The sequence below is a fragment of the Taeniopygia guttata genome, chromosome 4A (assembly GCF_048771995.1).
Source record: "Taeniopygia guttata chromosome 4A, bTaeGut7.mat, whole genome shotgun sequence".
Taxonomy (NCBI): domain Eukaryota; kingdom Metazoa; phylum Chordata; class Aves; order Passeriformes; family Estrildidae; genus Taeniopygia; species Taeniopygia guttata.
Genome location: NC_133029.1, coordinates 1,371,255 through 1,389,508, shown reverse-complemented (window position 1 = coordinate 1,389,508; position 18,254 = coordinate 1,371,255).

The window sequence follows — 18,254 nt, the reverse complement described above, 5'->3', positions numbered from 1 at the left end:
CCAATCCAATCCAATCCAATCCAATCCAATCCAATCCAATCCAATCCAATCCAATCCAATCCAATCCAATCCAACCCAATCCAATCCAATCCAATCCAATCCAATCCAATCCAATCCAATCCAATCCAATCCAATCCAATCTAATCCAATCCAATCCAATCCAATCCAATCCAATCCAATCCAATCCAGTCCAATCCAATCCAATCCAACCCAATCCAATCCAATCCAATCCAATCCTATACGATCCAACCCAATCCAATCCAACCCAATTTAATTCAATCCCATCCCATCCCATCCCATCCCATCCCATCCCATCCCATCCCATCCCATCCCATCCCGGGTGGGTTTTTGTGGGTCTGCAGGTGTCCTGCTCTACAGTTTGTAAGGTCCTTTGGCTTTTGAGAGTTGCTGCGATGTTTGTTTCCTCATTGAAAGCTCCTCTAAAGAACTGTTTTGAAAAGAAATGGATTTGGGTCATGGTGTGGGCAGCTGAGGATGAAAATGTTTGAACTATTTTCCATTAATCTACTTGCAAGTGTGAGCTAACTTCCCCAGTCACAGGCAGTTAATATTTCTCATGCCCTTCACTTGGACTTTGTTTTATGTTGCTCACCTGCTGTGATTTCAGGAAGGGAATATGAATGTTACCCTTGCACTGAAGAGTGGTGAGATGGCTGTGGAGTTTTGCTTGTTAATAAAAGCTGAAAATCTTCCGTGCAAGTTCATAGAATTGGCTGAAGAGCATGTAGCTAAAATCCTGCAATTTATAATTATTCTGTTCATACACCAGGTTTTATCTGCTTGCAGAAGCCTCAGGCTTCACTGAGGTTTGATCCAGCCATTAATGACCACATTAAAAATAAGCCTATGACAAGTACCTGACTTTATTTTTGTTTTGAGGTGTGTTGAAATTATGGACTTTTTGGAGCAAAACCAAAATCTCTGTGAATGAGGTCAAAATGGAGTAGAAAGATTGATTTATTTGAGTAGATGTTGTCTTCCTTCATTTTTATTTTTAATTGATTGCTCTCATTTTCTCCTGGAGCTGCAAGGGTCTACTTGCTCCTTCATAATTTAACTCTGTCATGTCCATGTAGCAAAGCAAAATGATAACTGATGTGTATTATCTGATTCCTCGTGGAGAAATTCTGCACAGTAAACATAATGCACAAAAATAACACAGCACTAATTGAGAGATATATCTTAAATTAGATGTGTTCTTTTCTTAATTCTTAACAATTACTAAGCATTTTTATGAGCCAGATACCATTCCTTGCTTTCCACAGTAAGTTTTGTAATTAACAATTGAAATAAGCAGCTTCAGGCAAGATCTTTGTGTTTGTGTACATATACATAGATATATATATATATGAGATACTTTCTGCAAGGAAATTTATGAGATGCATATTTTTGCTTTGGGGGGACCTTTATTGCCTTCTATAAAGTTTTTAATATTTTGAGCAAAGCAGTAACTTTTCTCAATTGTTTGTGAGCTCATCTCATTTACACTTTACTTGTTAACTGAAAGTAGCATTGCTGGAGAAAATAAAATGGACATTTTGGAATGGGAATGCCTGTGAAGCTGTATCATCTGGCTTTTTGAAGATAATAAAAATGAAAATAACTAAATGCAAAAGAACAAAATTAATGATAGCTGATCTTATGTAGTGGAGTGTTCCTCCCCTAAAACTTTCAATGGAGACAACAGTTACAAATTGTTTGGGAAAGCAAAGTCAGACTTTAAAGTGTACAAGAGGCAGCTCCATGGTCATTATACTCACTGAACAAGCATGCAGGCGAACATCACAAAATTCAACATTTCAAAACATTTCCAGAGATGCAAGAAGGCATTTGAAAGGCACCCAGCTCTATCAAACAGCTTTGGATGAAGATTCCAGCTGAGAGCAAATTAAGAATCGGCCTGGAATGTGGCTGCTGGTTTTGGTTTAATCTGGCACTGAGCATTTAATAGCAATAGAAAAGTGGGGTTGGGATACTTCTTGTGGATTCCCTCACGGAATAACCCTTTGGATGCTGTTACTGTAGTGTTTGATGGGAGAAAATGGCTGAAAATGCAGCAAATGTGGCTCATACTGACAAAGCCAAGGGGCTCTGGCAGCAGAAAGCTGAACTTCAATTCAGTAATCTCTCACTGCCATTTATAGTAATTTTATGTATACTTTTTTTTTCAATGTGTGGAGTTTTCAGAACTGTTGTTCAGACTCAATCAAGATTAAAATGCAAAACAGGCCATGTTTATCCATTGTTTTTATCACCAGTGGACTTCACTCAGCAGTTTGTCCAAGGTGTTCTGTAGATGAAGGTTCCTGTTAATATTCCTTGCATATGAAAATGCTCAATCTCTTAGGAGACAGTAAGAGAACACATTCCTGGATAAGTTTGGTAAATACACTTGGTTTCTACAATACTGAAATGCAGAAAAGTTTGTAAAACAGTGGTGTTCTATGCTAAGGACTGGGTTCAGCCAGTCCTTATTTACACTGGTTTTACACTTATTTTTACACTTATTTACACTGTTTTTTTCCCCTAAAGTGCTGGTTTGGCCCTGGTGTGTAGCAGTTCCCCACTATGGACTGCCCCCCATGCTCAGTGTGCTATTTTGTGTGAAAGCAGCTCCTTTGGTTGGTTTTGTACCCAGATGAGAGGCATCAGCACCTTGATGGAGCTTTGCACTAACGAAGGGACTGATACTGAAGATTGTTTTTTATCCCCACTGCTATTTTATCAACTAAACTCTAGTACTGTATGTCTGAGTAATGAATATAACGTAATAAATGTTGCTGCATTTTCTGTTTTGTCGCCAGAAGATGCATCTCGTGGGAAAGGTTAAATCTAACAACATGATCACTTGGTGGCTTCAGCACTCCACTGAATCAAGGCTTTCTTTATTCTAAGTAGAGTTGCAGAATAATCCCTGTGTAAGGATGCAGTGGAAACCTGCAGGATTTCAAATGGGCAACTAGCAGGAATTCCTGACTGGTGTTCAGAAAATGCTTCATGGCTGCTTTAAGAGATGAGGGAAATCATTATTTAAATAAAGATTGTATTCAAGAACAGCTATTTCCCTGAAATTAAGGTCATATTTACAACTTTTCATATCTTCTGTCTTTTTCATAACCAAAAGACCTTTTTTTGTTGCTTTTCCTAGATAAAAATCTAGTGGGTTTTTTTTTTTTTTTTCTTTTGGAAAATATTCTGTTTAAATTGGCAAAATAGCAAACATTGCTGATTATCAAAATTAATTCGCTTCATATCCTTTGATCTTTAAGAAGACCTCTACAAGACTGAGAGAAAGAAAATATTTGTTACTACTTTAGCATGACATATTTTTAAATATACAGTTGTACAAATGCTGACCCACGCATCTTTAATGGGTGTGCCTCACTGTAAGAGAACTTTAGTTTATCTTTTATTTTAGGTGTAGTTAGTATATAGTTCTTGAAATCAGAATTGGTCTTCTACTGTTCTTAAGCTTTCATCCTGTTGGGAGTGAGGGTTTGTTCCACGTTATTTTATTTCTTTCTGTCCTGTTCTGTTGAGGAGGAGCTGGGAACGTGTGACACGTGCAGGTGATCTGACTGTACAGCTATTTACAAGATACTTTTTCCAACTCCTGTTTGTGAAATAAGGGATGAAGAACTTTTAAAAGAAGTTCAGAACACTGAAAAATCATTGTTTGAGTCACTTCACAGAGCCTTTGGGACATGCTTGGGGCAGATGGCAATTTGCCACCAAAGCACTCAAACTATTTGAGTTACTTTAACACTGTTGAGCGAGCCACAGACAAAATTTTATTTGATTTCTGGTTACTCTTCTATTAAATGGACCAAGCTTAAGTGAGGTTTACCCTGGAGAACAGCAGAAATAATGATGCCTTGCTGGAAATACTGAAATAAGGAATCTGTTGGCTTTTAAAACTTTTTAGTAAGAATCTCTTGGCACATGATACTAGTTCAGAGAAAAAGGTATATCCCATTTTCTGGGTGTAAAATCTGCAATCCTTTTTTTCTCTTGAGGAAAACATTCATTAAATTGTCAAGGACACTGGAGCTTCCTCCTGTCCATTACAGAAGAAGTCATTGAGGCTGTCTGGTGCCCACCTTGTTCTGGGTACTCCAGCTCCTGATCAGCCTGGATGCCCCAGAGTTGGTTTTTGCTGTTCCATTCCAGCTGATGTGCCTGGTTTGAGAAAGGATCTGGAGTGTAACAGCTTTGTGTACACACACAGTCACTTACATCCTGTGCTTTCTAGTGGGATGTTTGGATCCCAAAATGAAGCAGATGAAAATGGAGCTTATAATAACTTTATTTATGCCTACTTTTTGATGGTGAGTCCTGGACAGTGTCAAACAGTAGGAGATTATCCTGAACAGAGCTTCTATTTCCAGCAGCACTCATTCTTCCAGAAGTTCTAGTGAGCATATGCATTAAATATTTTTAAGTTTTGAGCAGTAATATGGGAAAGGATAATCTTACAGACTTTCTCACTACCATGCATGAGAGTTTTGATCAATATCTAGCTGCTCAAATTTCTTAGTGGCTTTAGTCTTTTTCTGTTTAAACAAAGAAGATTCAAATGCACAGAAAAGGCTCCTTAGTGCTCTGTTTAATTCCATAATATCTACTTCAGATTCTGTAACAAGGTAGAAATTTCTGGCTTTAAAATTCATTCCCCTTATAATGGACCTACTTAACGTAAATGCCTTTTTGCACTGGATGAAGAGCATCCTCCCAGCAGCTCAGCTGCACATTTCCCCTTCAAATGGGGGAAGGAGGTTGCACTGTCCTTGGTTTTAGCAGTGACATATGACAAATCTGCCTGATCCCTCGTTGTTGTGCCACTGGTTAGTGCCAGAAGAATACCTAGACTTGAATTAAGAAATAGTATTTCTATAAAATATCTAGTAAATGTTGAGTTCCACATGTGTAATTTGCAAAAGCCAATATAATCTGAGTGGGAGCTACCTAGAATAGACACTCTGAAGTGCCAAGGGAAGCTCAAGGGGTCAGCTGGGCCATCTCTTAGCTGATGACTATGGGTAATTATGGAGAACAAAACAATTTGAACAAATCTCTTCAAGAAAACCTTAGAAAATCCAGTCAATTTATTCCTGGAGAATGACCTAAGTGTGAAAGAACTGAGTCAAAACACGTCCTTAAATGAGTCTGATAGAAGAAGTGAAAATAGATCCCCACTTTCCTGAGTGCCTTCAAGGGGCTGTTGAACAGACAGAGACACATGCTGGCCAAGCAGCTCCCAAATGTTTCCTTCCTCTTGCACTGATTAGCTATATAAAACTCCATTTCTCCAGCCAAATTTTTATTTTCTGAGAATATTTGACAAAATTGGCCTTGCAAGGGAGGAACCCATGGCTTGAGAGTTTTCTCGTGCCCAGGGGCAGACCAGAGCTTAGACCAGATGTGAGACTGAGGCTTCTCAAGCGACAAAATTCTGTTCTGCTCCCTGCTCCAGTCTCCAGAGGGGTTTGAGGTTAAACCTGTGGAATTTGTACAGGGGCTGTACTGGGAGGGACACTGGGAAGGTGGTGGAATAGCAGTGGAGATCTGCAAGAGTTGTGGGGCTGCCTGGGCATCGTTGTCATGAGCTGGGGACACTTCTGGGGGACCGAGGGGCTGGAAGGGAAAGCTGCAGGGGCTGGAAGGGAAAGCTGCAGGGGCTTTCTTTGGCATTTTTGTGGGGGATTTGCACTTGGCACTCGGTCAGGTCAAATAGAATAGATGGATCTCCTTTTCTGGGGCAGGGGGACATGTGCTCTTTTCAGTTTTGGTTATTTTTTTGGTGGCTGGCGTTTGTTCCTGCCTTTGAGGCTGGATTAACTGGACATCTGCTGCTGGAGATTTTCTCCTCCTCGTTAAAGAGACACGAGTTGCTTCCATGCCAGTCTTCTGATGTCTGTCCAGAAGATTCTGCAGGCCCTGAGACATGCTGAGTCGTGAGTTTAATTATCCTGGCAGGTTGTTAGAGACAAAACAAAAGATGGGAATTGCCACTCTGATATCAGGAGCCTGTACAGAAAATTCCCAAAAGAATACATAAAAATGTAAACTGCTTAGTAATATGGCACTTTTTCTGCTCAGGAGCTGCCTAAATGACTTCTGCATGTTTCTGGAAATTCCAGAGTTGTGATTGTGTTTACTTTTAATGCTTAATAGATGCTATAAAATGATTTTTTATGGGGTGAAAATAAAATAAAGCATTTGCATTTGTTGATATTTTCTCTATCTGAAAAGCAGGGGATTGTTAACTGATGCCAATCAAATTTGGCACTGGATTCTATTGAGTTTGATAGAGTTATTGGCCAGAATATGTTTCAACATCTATTTTATATGTTAAATATTAGTGTACATTTAAATTACCCAGTATATAAAATGCAGTTCATGTTATTGCCTGTCATTAACCCTGCATAGCTACCTTGCCAAGGTTCAAGCAAGTTTAGGAGGGCTTCAAGACTGTCCGAAACTGCAAATGACTGAATTTAGAAGACTTAGTTATTATTTTATTATTTGTTTTTCAAGATGAAGTAGCTTGCCATGCATTGCAAAGATCCATGTCTGTAAAACCAGAAAACTGCTTTTGTTAGTTAGTCCTGTGCTTCATTCAGAGCAGAATTACTCTTCCAGGAGGACAAAGTATGATGAATGGATTTCCTGTGAAATGCTGGCAAGCACGCTGGCACAGCACATTTCAAGTCTGATAGATAATGATGTAAAAAGTGTGTGGCTGAATAAAATGCCATGATCTCTCCCACATTCACTTCAGGTATCCTGGGAAGCCCTAGATTTATAAACAACATTACAGGTTCTGAAACAGGGTCTTGATATTTCTCATGGCTTATGGATATATTGGATGGCAGTGGTTAAAATCCAGAAAGAGAGGCAGAATGTCAGGAAACTGATAGAGAGTGGAAAATAAAGAACATGATTGTCTCCTTCGTGGGACTCTTGTGCTGTCTGTGGATTTGGTCTTTGTCTCAGGGTGCAGTAGAACTGCAGAAGATCTGGGAAGGAATGCTACGTGATAATCAGCAGAATGGAACTTGTTTTTAAGTAACTCATGCTAGGAGCTTTTAGGATGAGAAAAGAAAACAGAGAGGAAGTAAGAATTAGCTGGAGAAAGAGAACAGGAGGGAGTTGTCTCTTCCATATGAGAATTAAGAGCTATCAAGCTCAGCAAGTGGTTGGCTCAGTATGATTAAAGCAAACAGTTCCTCACACAGCATGAAGTTAAGCTGTGGAAGTTGTTGATCCAATGCATTGTGTGTAGATAATAAAATCTGTGTGGGTTCAAAAGCAATTGGACAAGTAGGCAGCAAATTCAAATTATTAAGGCTTTCTGTATTAAAAAAAAAATACTTTTCTTCAAGAGGTTCTTGACCCCTGAATCTTTGGATTGTAGAACATTCTTGCAGAACGCTGTGTACACTCTGTCCCTGGGTACTTGTCATGTTCCCAAAGCTTCCTCAGACATCTGCTGTTGGCAGCTGCTGGAGTATTGAACTGGAGGGATCTTTGGTTTGACCTTGCTTCCTGTTCTTACAAGTTAGATTACTTGTATGTATCTGATTAAAAAAAATAAAAACTTTTAAAAATGTGAAAGGGAAAAGGGCTTGCATCCACTTCCAATTATAAATATAAATTTGTAACTAAAATCACAATACCTCTTACGATTCCTTGTCTCTGACTTCTTGGACAAAACAAAAACTGGGGTGCCACATCAGATTCACTGGCAGCATTGGCCTCACTTCAACTGTTTTGTTTTTCCTGACAGAACCAGAGAACTTTGCTCACCTCTAATCCAGACAAACTAGCAGATCAGGGAATAGAGATAATGCAACACATTTAACTTGTGCTTTATTTACACACACGGAGTTGTGGTGTATCATGGGCAAGCAGTACCCAGGTCCCTGAATAGGAACATGATCCATTTCACTCAGGCTTATAAATCTGTGTGTCTTACAAGTCCCTCTTTTTGATTCACAAAGATGTTGAGCTCTTGTGTAAAAGTAGAATTTACAGTTGTCAGACCTGTGAAAGAGATGATTTTTCTCTATGGAACAGTTCTGAATATAACAATGTCTTTAGCACTGTTTAGCATTTAATTGTATATTCAGCACTTCCTTGGGAAGAGAAAGATCTCTTGCTATCTACAGAGATATTCAAAAGGCTTTATTTCCCCATTCTTCAAAAGACCTTTAGACTGTTATATTTGCCTTTCTATGCAGGAGCAGCAAAGCAGTCTCTGGAAGCTGGTGAAGTTTTGAGGAGATGGGGAAGGGGATGAACTCCATGGTGCATTTTGGTGGTGTCCCCCTGCCAAGCAGCATTTGAAGCTCAGGGTTGGGACCCCAGGGGTGAGCAGCAGCTCCTGCATCGGCTCTGCCCGTGCTGAGGGCAGGAGAAAAGGTGCCAGAGCCTTCCCTGTCATCTGTTTGGTGTCACCTGCCCAGGTGTGAGCAGGGGAGGGTCCCTGAGCTCAGCCCAGCACTGGGGAGCAGAGCAGCTCCCAACTCTGCTTGTAGGCATCTGTTATTGCTTGAGGTGTGGATGAAAAACGTGCCTGGCGACTCGAGGGAACCAGTCTGGCTGTTTCTGGTGATTTGTAGTTTCCATTGCATTGATTTGGGGTTGCCCCTGTACTTGGAGAGACCAAAACCCCCAAAGCTCAAAGCAAAGCCTCCCCTTCCCCACCCCAAAACAGCCCCTCAGGAGAAGGCTTTTGCTGCAAAGTCGGATTCCTTTGGAAGCTTTTTCAATGTGGGTAATTGCCATTGGCTTGTCCCCTCCTTTTATGCCAAACCCTTATATAGTAATCTTTTTCTTAATCTATTTTTTTAATAAAGTTCTATCACCATTGGCTCCTAATTTATTCTATTCTACATTACAGCAAAATGTGCAGAGGCAAAAGCTGTGGGAGTTCAGTGCAATCCCTAATGGAACATACATCTAATTTGGAAATCATAGAATTTTTAAACTGAAACTCTTGGGATTGATTTTTTTTTTTTTTTTTTTTTTTTTTTTTGTATCAGGTTCTTAAGAATTTTTTAGATAATTGTTAATTCATATTTCTTGGAGTTAGAGCTGCTGATCTCATTGCTTCACTGTTCTGTACTTTAATTCACAGAAATGTTTTACTTTTTCCTTTTTTACAGAAAATAATAATTAGTATAATACCTAAAAAATTCATTATTTCTACTGTTGAATAAAGTCAGTGATAAATGGCCTTTGTCAAATTAGATAATGTTGTGTGTACTTTTTCTAACCAGGTATAATTTAAAGAAAGAATTTTAAAAAATCACAGCTCCATTGTTGTTAGTGTTGCACCTTTGAAAGGTATTGAACACGTGTTCTGAATGGTACTAAATTTCTGTAATGCAACTTGATGATAAAAGAAATACACAACTTTACAACACAGCCGTTGCTAGGGATTGGCAGCATTTGCAAATTACCAGAACAAGTCAAGACCTCTGGAATAAGAACCCAATAAAACAAAATGTTTCAGGCACATTAGGAGACTGTGAGTAGAATTCTCATGATAGACGAGAAGTTTTTAATAAAAGGAGAACCAAGAAGTTTAATGCCCTGAAGTTATTATAACTATTTTCTTTTAACAAGTAGACTAAAGCTGTACAGCAACCACAAAAATACAAGATAAAAGTATCTAGGTCTCCTATATTGTAGAAAAAAATTGATTAATGTATTCTGAATGAAAATTACCACTCACTTGATTTTTTTCCCCCCAGATTCTTTTCTGTTGGACAGAGCCAGGGAGGAAGGTCAGCTGTCAGGGAGTGTCCACAGCTCTCTGAGTGGACTGGAACTCTCTTGCTTTCCAGTTTAATTCTTAATTTGTATCTTCAGTAAATTGTGGTTTCGTGGTGGCTTTTCTGTAGGACTCTGCAAGAGTGATTTCATTATTACATGGTGTGAGACATGCTGGTTTAGGTATCCTTTTCTATCCTGTATTAAATATCAAAGCAATAACCTGCTTTAGAATAATTTATTGTGTTTATGTGACCAGATCACACTGAACTGTTGGAGTATTTTTGGGTGGGAAGACTGATTTGTCCTTTCAGTCAAAGAATAAACATTCAATGCATTTATTGTATTTGGTAACTGGGGATTAATCCTTCTTTAACCAGAGTTGGTTTTAAATCCTTTTACCCCTTTCACAATGAGAGGTGACTGCTTTTACAGGGACTAAATATTTCCTCTGTCCTGGGTGCTTGGGGAGGTTTTTGGCTGTCAGGGATGGTGGGGAGGGTGTGTATGGTGGTTTGTGATTAAACAAATGAAGCAAGGGGATTTTATTTTGTGGCACACAATTCATACACAGAGTAAGAAATATAATAATAGCCCATAAAGACCTTTCTAGACATGCAAACTGACAAATCTGTGTGCTTCATACTTGGAAAATGTTATTGAATAGCTATTACTTGAACAGACTCAGTTAGAAAATTGTTATAATAGTTGTGCAGTGAAAATTGCCAGCTGAAGGCTAATTTGTAAAAGGGATTGAAGTCGATTGAATTACTTTTCTGGTGTAGTAGGTGGAAACTCTTCTGGCTCTTCCCAAGCTGTGAGGTGGAGCTGTAAATGTTGAAGGTGCTGAGTGAAAATTCAGCCACACATGTTCCAAGCTGCCACACTGGAGCCTTTTCTGTGCTGCTGTAGCCAGAGCAGTAATTCCTGGCTTGGGTTTTGGAACCTCTGGGAACAGGAAGGTGGGGAAGCTGCATTCTGCTCGTTCTGTTTCTCTGTAGCCTCTGGAATTAGACTTTTTACTGTCTCGTTGCTGTCAGCACAAGCGTGTGGAAGGTGAAGTACTCTCACATGAGAGTCAGATCTGTGGTGAGAGGCTGATCCCAGATAAGAGGGGAAGGATTCATGGTGAGGATCTGATTTCAAGGTGAACCTTTCCCTTGGCTCTTCTCCTCTTCTGCTTGAGTCCCTGCTGTTTATTTTATTTCATGCACAGCCCTTTGGAAACGTGTCTGTCAAACCTGAGCGCAGCAGCCCTGAGGAACAGGTTTCCACCAGCAGCTCCTGCTCTCTCTAATCAGCTCAAGTGCTAACGAGTAATCAAGGGTGGAGGGGGAATTTTCAGCAGGGCTGTGTTCATGCTCAGCGTACTGAGCAGGATTTTGCTGCCGTTGGGTCCCAGCTTGGCACCTGGTGATGCATCTCAGATGTTTGAGACAAGCTGAGAGTGGAGCCATGGGCATCTGGGGTGCAGTTTGCTGGCTCAGGAGCCTGGGGTGAGGAAACCTCAACACCTGCAAGGGAACATTTCCATTGTCTGAAAAGTACAGAGTGAACCCTGGTGTTTTACTGTGGTGGCAGATGACACCAGCTGTATTTTGTGTTGTAAATTCAGGTTTCGATGTGTAACTGAGAATATGGCTGCAGGGCTAGAAGGAATAAAAAGAGCATCCCTGTAAATGTTTAGCAGTAATTTAATCTTCCTAGTGTAAACAATGAACCTGTTCCCTTAGTACATCATTTCAGTAAATATTCTTGCAGACTGCAGTCATCCAAAATAGTTTTGGTACCGATACAGCCAGCAGACCACTAACTCCAAAGCTTGGAAAAAGTGCAGTAAACATTTCAGCATCCAAGAATGTGGATTTTAACAGAAAATGAATAGCTCAAAAGTGTGTGCTTTGGCTTTGATGTAGCTAAATATGTTGAACCTCAGAGACTTGAAAGAATTTGATAAATACTCCAAAAGAAAATCAACTTCCTCCCAGCAGCCCAATAAATAATTTTCCCCACTCTCGCATAACGTGTGTTGCAGAGGGGTGGAATAGAAAGGCTACTAGAAAACATTAAATCTCAAAAACTGAGCCAAAACCAGCCACGTGAGCATGAAGCCTTCCCACAGAGAGATGGAAGATTCCAGACATAATCCCATCCCTTGGTAATCTACAGCTTAATCTCCTTCCTGTGCCACGGCAGTGCTGCAGCATTGCAGTGAGGAGTTCTCTGTGCCAGGAGTGCTGTACAGCATTGCAGGAGACAACAGCTCTGGGATTTCCATCTGGGTGATACAGCTCGTGACACAGAATGGTAAAACTGTGGTGAAGGTGGAAACTGTGGATAAAAATCAGAGAATACTGGATTCTTACACAGTGGGGGTTTCTTTGTTGATGCTGAGATGCTGGAAATAGGAAAGAATTTGGTGTAAGTTCTGGTGTGAGTCTTTCTGCCATTCCCCCTCACTGTTCCCCATGCCATGGGTGGGAATGCCCTTAATGCATCTTTCTTAGCCAAAAATTTGTGTGTGCTGTTAAAGCAAACAAAATCCTGCTCTGGTTGTTGCATGTCCTGGTGGGATGAGTGCCACTCTCTCTGCCACTGACAGCAATTCTCTGGAGAGCTCGCACAGCGTTGCTCAGCGTTGTCATTGTGAATGTCAGCACAGAAACACTTCTGTGTTTCACACTCCAGCCTGGCTTTCAGATCACTACTGCACAGCAGAAGAGGTGCCAAAGACCACCCTGGGTCAGGGGTGGCTTTGTGTGGTGGAAAATCTCCTCCTCCAAGCCGAGCTTCCAAAGAAAGGCTCAGCAGTCTCTGTTGTTCGGTCTCAAGGCAGTTTATTGCAAGTTATCTAAAAGATTTTCTTCTGGGGCTGCTGCGGTTTGCTCACAGCTCAGGCAGAGGCACACACACACCCTGACATCCTCTCTGACTCCCGACTGCTTCTTCTCTCCCTGCCCAGGGCTGCTGCTGTCTTTTATATGGTACATTACGTGTTACATGGGTACAGTTTTTCCCAATGCCTATTACCTATATTAAATGGTTATTTTCTATCTTTTATATGGTACATTACGTGTTACATGTTACAGTTTTTCCCCAATGCCCATTACCTATATTAAATGGTGCTTTTCTATCTTTTATATGGTACATTACGTGTTACATGGGTACAGTTTTTCCCCAATGCCCATTACCTATATTAAATGGTGCTTTTCTATCTTTTATATGGTACATTACGTGTTACATGGGTACAGTTTTTCCCCAGTGCCTATTACCTGTATTAAATGGTGCTTTTCTACTCTAAACCAATCTGTGAGTGCCAACATCACCAAGAACATGGAGGGAAGGAAGGAGAAAGAGGGAGGACAGGACAGGCCCAAATCCCTCCATCTTAAACCCTCTGACCCCCATGTACAAAACCAAAACCCCCCTGTACAGCACTCAAAAATTCTTCCCTCTACTTTGTGACTACTTCTGCTATAATATCTAAACTTTTGTGACTTTTTGTTCTTCCTGCAAGGTTGGTAAATCATTCCATGGCCCAAACCCAAAATCACAGCTGTTTCCAGCTGCCTGCCAGGGTCTCAAATGCTTCTGACCTGGGCCCGGAACATCCAAAAATGTCTGAGGGATATTTTGAGGTCCGACAAAGAGGATTTAGCATCTCAGTGGTGGTGGCACTCAGAATGTGATGCCCACTCTCTGTATCCCTCACTTGTGCATTCAGAGTCCATTGGTAATTTGATAGCACTGAATATCACCCTGGGCTTTATTTTGGGATTAGCTATGGTTTAGAGGAATTCAGCTTGGATGCTCCTAGATCACTCTGCAGTGCCAACTAGCATATGAAATAAGGCTACAAATGTCAGATTTTTTTCCTACAGTTCATGAATGCTGAAACAGATGCACTGTTTTTAATCCATGTGTCAGACACAGTGAAACAATGAGACTAATGCTGAGTTGGAAATTGACTTTTTGGTCCCTGATACCCTTCTACTCAGGGTTCTGCAGAAATTTGCTCAAGAGGAATATTTGGATTCTATTAGAAACAGGAGAAAATGTCCAGTAATTCTGTGATTACCTTTACATGGCAGGACTTTCTTGTGTTCAGTTATTCCTTTTGACTTGGAGTCTGTTCATAGTAAACTTGTTGCTTGAGACATCAAGTCAAAGAGAAAACTTCAGAATAAGTGTTCAAACAGAAACCTAAACTGACAAACACCTCCAGGGTGAATGTTTTCAGGCAGCAGAGTATCCCAGCTACCACACAGGCTGGAAAATGCACTTATTAGCAAATACTGAGCTAAAAGTTCCTGTAGTATTATCAGCTTTGAAATCTGTCTCTTAGTGGTTGAAAGTAGCACATTTGGGGGTCCAGCAGACTCTGAGGTGCTGCTTCAGTCTGTACAAGTGTAAATAATTTCAAGAGTGAGTGTTGTGTGGGTGGGGAGATGTGTAAAGCCTTGAGCAGTGATCTTCGTGATATTAATTTTTAGGTATTCTGGTACAAGTGGCTTTCATCTCAAGAATTCTTGCATATTACAGGTGGATTTAGGTGGCAACGACCCAGAAGTTTCTAAATGCAAAGGTTCTGCTACCTGTCCAGAGCAAATTGTAAATACATAACACTCTTAACTCAGTAGCCACACATGCTCTTCAGACTTAGAGGTGATGTTTGCAGTGATTGTCATTTGAAAAGGTTTACTTGGGCATGGGAGTAATTACTGCTGATGGATGCCAATGGGTTTAGGTTTCAGTGCAGAGAACTTAGCTCTGCTTATAGGATTTTGTTAACACCTCTCACTGGAGATTAACCTGATCTCCCTAGCACAGGAAATTAAAAATCCTTTGACAGTCATCTTCAGATTAGGAGTGGGAAGGCAAGATGAAGTGTGTCTTAGCCCCTTAGCGTGCACCTTTCTCTTCTATTTCCTAGAGAGAGGTAGAAAAGTTGTAGAGATTAAAAAGAAATCCAATGGTACTGACAAGCAACACATCTTTCCCCTGGGTTATGGTGCTTCTCACTTCTCTGAATGTTATTCAAGTAGCTGAAAGTGCTTTTATGTTTAAAATTCATCTTTCAAAGCTTGTACCTGAGAAAGGGGTAAGTCATTGTAATTTTTCAAGTGTTTTAATCCTTGGGTAGTGGCCATAAATATTTAACAGTGGCTACTACAGCACGGTTTTAGTCTTGTGGATAGACGTGGGCATTACTGTGGTGCAGGTAAGAAATGAGAAACTGGGGGCAGTAAAAAAACCTTAATAACTTCCTTGTTCTCCCAGAACTTGTGGGTTTGTGCTGCTAAGCCCCATCACAAAAAAAAAAATCTATTGAGGTGGTTTTCTTTCTGTCCTGCTTCTGTCTCTGCCTTACCCCAGCAGGACGTGCTGTCAGGGGTCACTGAGATGCTCCTGGACTTGTCTGTATGTGATGCCCTTCTGCTGCTTTAATCAACAGGCTCTTTGCCTCTGCAGCTTCCAGAATTAAAATGAAGTTTGTTTTTTTAATAATTGCAGATGGAAAGTCTCTTCCTTCCATTTTGTTTGTAATTCCTTGGATGTAATGTTGCCAAGAGCTGGCTTTGTTGCCCTGGTGGCACTGGATATAGGCAAGGTTTATGTCTGGGGGAGGAAACCAGATAAACTCCTGAGGATTCAGTTCACTGGGTGTTTTGTACCCCCCTCCTCAGGCCAGTCTCATTTTGTGGCAATTCAGTGTTTCAGTGGCTGCATCAGCCTTTTATGAGTGGAATATTGCACTGAGAACTTGACTTGTATGAAGGCTGCATCTCAGCTTTTCCAAACCACAAGGAGCCCCAGGAAAAGGCTCCCCTCCCAAAATCCCAGGATGTTCAGGGTGGAAGGGACCCCTGGAGGTCACCTGGACCAAGATCCCTGCTCCAGCTGCAGGAGCTCGCTGCTTTTTGGGGACAGCAGGGACTCCTCAGGCTCTGCTCCCATTGCTGAGTGCTGGGGAACCTCCAAGGGGAAGGGTGAAGCATGAAAAGAGAGAAAAACCAGGAGTGGGTGAGGACTCAGTGCCTTCTGTCACTTCTCTCTGGCTAAATGCTCTGTGTCAGTGGCTGCTGGCTTTGGGGCTTAATGCACCTGGTTTTCTTTCTGGTGTTTCACTTTTATCCAGCTCATAAAAATAAAACAGTTCTGTGGTGGATTTACTGTGCCTGGAAAGCAGCTAAGAGGATGGAGTGTGCTGTAAATTTCTGATGGAAGATACTGAGGGTTTTAAGTGTAAAAATTAAGAGGGTTGTTGTGATCAGTCCTTTTGGGTACAAATAAAAAGCTCCTGCTCCTGTAGGTGTGTCTGCCTGCATCCCTGTGGACAAAAATGACACTGGAATACCTGGGTGGGTGAATTTAGGAGAAGTGAGCTGAGCAGTGGCAGAGTACGTGTTCAGACACCTCTCCTAAAGTCATGTACCTGCTTCTTTCATCCAGCTTAGATGCAAATAATTTCCTTGGTAGGAAAATCAAAAGCCTAAAAGGCAAACTGTCCCCCCTCCCTTGCTGCCATGGGCACTTAGAGCTAAACTCCCTTTGATATCCTAATTTTTAAAGCTACTTGGTGCTAGGCTGATTCATTTTCATAATCCTTTGACTGTAATATGTGTATTTTAGTCATTGAGTGTGTCACTAAATCATGAGTTTGGATCTGAATTCTCGGTAATTTAGGAAATTCAAAAGGTGGTTTGGGCTGGTTACATTTTCATCCCTTTTGTTTGCCTCCAGTTTTGCTACTGGAATTGCATTCCAGTGGGAACTGGAAGTATTTAAATCCTCCTAAGGAGTGATGGCAATTGGGTGGTTCCAGGCCCTTAGTGACCCCTGAGGTGTTCTCTGTGCTCCTGCTGCAGCTGTGCAGGTGCAGAATCACCCTGCAGGGATTATTTGTCCTTCCCCATGATGGGAAGTTGTTGTAAATCACCACAACCTGGTTTATGTTGTCTTGATTCAGCATGTCAAACAAACAACCCCAAAGCACACCAGAAAGCTGCCTGAAATTAGCAACATCACAAAAGATGCCATTCCCTCCTTCCCAAATTCTGCAGCTCCTTCCTTCACTGTTGGGTGTGATTAAATGGAGAGGCAGGATGAACATCACTCAGGAATGCCAAATCCTGACTCCAGTCAGCTGCTGTGAAATCACAGAAGGTACAGCAGAGAGATAACAGGCTCTGGTGTAAAATAAATACAGAAAAATTTATTAACTTGAAAGAATTTTGTTTAAACATCACCTGGCAGCCTATGCATCAGAGGAGATGAAAATACAGAGTAGAACAAATGGAGGAAAATAAAGGTCTGTGTTCTGGTAGTTCTCTACTTTGATGTGCAGTGTGTGCTTATGAGATAGTTAATAACTGTTAAACAAGAAGGAACAGGAAAAAGTCGAGCTCAAAAGGAAATTAATTTTGAAGGCCACATTCTTGAATGTCAGAAATCAGATAGATAAGGAGAAAATTCTAGTGTCAACTGTTAGGGGTTTTGTACATGATCTAACTTTAGATTTCCCTGAGTTAATATAAAACTCCTTAATTTGTCATCCACTACTATTTCAAATCATCTGCTTCTTTATTTCGTACCACTGAAGAAGTATGAAATGAGGAAAAAATAATTCTGATGCAGGAGACAGGAGCAGTTTAACCTTTCCTTTGACATTTCTATAAGACATTCACTGATGTTTATTTTATCCAGAAAGTTGTAATGGAGGAAATCGAAGCTTTGGGAGAGAATGAGGGGAGGGGGAACAGTTTTCAATAATGAAAATTAATCCAAATTGTCTCTTAAATAAGCAGTCTTTGTTGTCTTTAATTGTTCAAGTTAGGCACTGCCCAGGACAAGTGGGACCAGAGCCCTGTGCCTGAAAGTTCTGGAAATTGGGGCAGAGTTTGGCAGGCCAAGCCTAACCCTGTGGGCTGGAATCTCCCAGAGCCTTCTGCACCAGGGCTGGAGTTTCACCTCTGCCCTTTGGGGACTTTGTGCAATTTCATTTCCTTTTCTTTTCCTCCTTTTTGAGGAACTTACAGCAGCAAACATTTGAAACCTGGCTCGTGGTTCACCGTGCAGGCAACGAGCCTGGCAGTTACAGAAAACAGCATTTCTAGCTGACCCAAAGCCTTATGAAATGAGAAATCTGGGCAACTACTGCCAAGGTGTGCGAAAATCAGATTGAGACACTTCCACTCAAGCCTGGCTTTCTGCTTTTGAACAGATTGGAGCTGTGGTGACATCACAGATGGAAGCTGAAAATATATTCATTCTCCTGAGATATTCTTATCTAGAATGTTGAGAGGCCTGGTTTCTATCCGAAGTGTCATATAAATATATGACTAAGTGGAAAAATGCTTTTTAACTACTGAATGTGATCTTTCTTGTTTGCCTCTCACAAGTCAAAGCGAAGCTGGCTGTGCTGTCAGTCCCTCTGCTACTTTGGGAGTGTT